This window comes from Tachyglossus aculeatus, chromosome 16 (genome assembly GCF_015852505.1).
Source record: "Tachyglossus aculeatus isolate mTacAcu1 chromosome 16, mTacAcu1.pri, whole genome shotgun sequence".
NCBI lineage: Eukaryota > Metazoa > Chordata > Mammalia > Monotremata > Tachyglossidae > Tachyglossus > Tachyglossus aculeatus.
In genome coordinates, this window is record NC_052081.1 from 24,318,427 (window position 1) to 24,320,381 (window position 1,955).

At 46.9% G+C, this 1,955-nt stretch overlaps 1 non-coding gene across 1 annotated transcript; it reads right to left on the reverse strand.

The window, feature by feature from the left end:
• Window positions 1–1,566: 1,566 nt before the first annotated feature.
• LOC119938850 lies at window positions 1,567–1,703 on the reverse strand. The gene has a single exon (XR_005454548.1). It is a non-coding gene; the product is annotated as a small nucleolar RNA SNORA7 (small nucleolar RNA).
• Window positions 1,704–1,955: the final 252 nt, after the last annotated feature.

Genomic DNA, 1,955 nt, shown 5'->3' on the forward strand with positions numbered 1-1,955 from the left:
AATAGATATGTACAAGTAAAATAAATAAATAAATAGAGTAATAAATATGTACAAACATATATACATATATACAGTCCTGAGGAACATAATAATAATAATAATGATATTTGTTAAGCGCTTACTATGTGCCAAGCACTGTTCTAAGTGCTTGGGGTAGATACAAGGGAACCAGGTTGTCCCCTGAGGGACTCACAGTCTTCAATCCCCATTTTATAGATGAGGGAATTGAGGCACAGAGAAGGTAAGTGACTTGCCCAAGGTCACACAGCAGACAAAGGGTGGAGCCGGGATTAGAACCCACATCCTCTGATTCCCAAACCCGTACTCTCTCCTCTAAGCCGTGCCATCTGAAAGGAGATCTCAACCTGCTTTCCTCCACAGCTTTGCACTTACAGTGTGTTTATTGGCATTGCGTGTTCAGTCTCAGTGGAACGAGACAAGGATCAATAATAAATTAAGTTCAGCCAATGAGTTGTCTGTACAGGTTTAGCTATCTGCTTCAGCATGCCCAGAAAACTATGCACAGACATTACCTTAAATAGAGCAAAAAAAAAAAAAGGAAAGGAAAACAGAAAATGGCATTGAAGCAGCATTCTTGCTTGGCACAAATAAAATGTTTATTTTTGTTGACATAATAAAGTCAGTTTCTTTCCTCGGGATTAGGGATACCTAAAAGTTGGATTGAGGGGAGTTTCTTCTGCAAGGTGCATGGCTTAGTGGTTAGAACATGGATAAAGCACGGGCTTGGGAATCAGAAGGACCTGAGTTCTAATCCCGGCTCTGCCACTCGTCTGCTGTGTGACCATGGGCAATCACTTCATTTCTCTGCGCCTCAGTTACCTCATCTGTAAAATGGGGATTGAGACTGCGAGCGCCGTGTGGGTCAGGGACGGTGTCCAGCCTGATAAGCTTGTCTCTACCCCATCACTTAGAACAGAACCTGGCACATAGTAAGCACTCAGCAAATATCACAAGAACAATAAATAAAAAGGAATTTTGGAAATCTGAATTCTAGTCTCTGATATTTGACCTAAGAAAAAGACAGAAGAGCATTAGTTCAGCATTCCTTGGGAGGCCAAGGTTGGCCTCACAGAGGAAACGAGTGAAAACAGTCACCCGAAGGCTCCCCCCTGGTGAAAGGGGTGGGGAGAGGCTGCAGGGTAGCGCTTTAGAAAGGAAAAAGGGCTCAGCTTCCCTCTGCTTGGGTCACAAGCAATTCCTGTGGTCCCAGAGACCGGGAGGCGGAATACAGTGGCTCAGGAATGTGTAGTGGCGAGGGGAGTCGGGGTGTCCATGGAGACCCCATGGAGTCCATGGGGTGTCCACTGGACTTGGACTTGTCTTGTCTTATGTCGTCAAGTCGTTTCCGACCCATAGAGACACCACGGACACATCTCTCCCTGAACGCCCCGCTCTCCATCCGCAATCGTTCTGGTAGTGTATGCACAGGGTTTTCTTGGTAAAAACCCAAAAGTGGTTGACCATTGCCACCTTAAACGCAGTAAACCCAAGTCTCCGCCCTCGACTCTCTACCACGCCGCTACTGCCCAACATAGGTGAGTTTTGACTTGTAGCAGATTGTCTTCCGCTCGCTAGCCACTGCCCAAGATAGGAATAGAATGGGTAGGCCTCTGCTTGACTCTCCCTCCCATAGCCGAGACTGGTAGAGTACTGGAAACTCTCCAGATGCGACCCTGGAGCGGGAGACTTGGACTGGCTTCCATAAAACGGTGTATGTGACGTCATTACACTACAATGCGTAGGCGGGCTGGGCACTGTAACAACGGCACAGGAGACATAACAGGACAAAAAAAATTTTCCCTGCTTCTTGTCAGCCAGAGGTCTGAAACTGGCCCTGATTACACAGTGAGATGTATGGTGACGGACGCAGCTCTGACAGAAGATGGGAACAGTGGGAATCCATTTCCAAGTGGAACGGTCGACTCCTGGAGAAT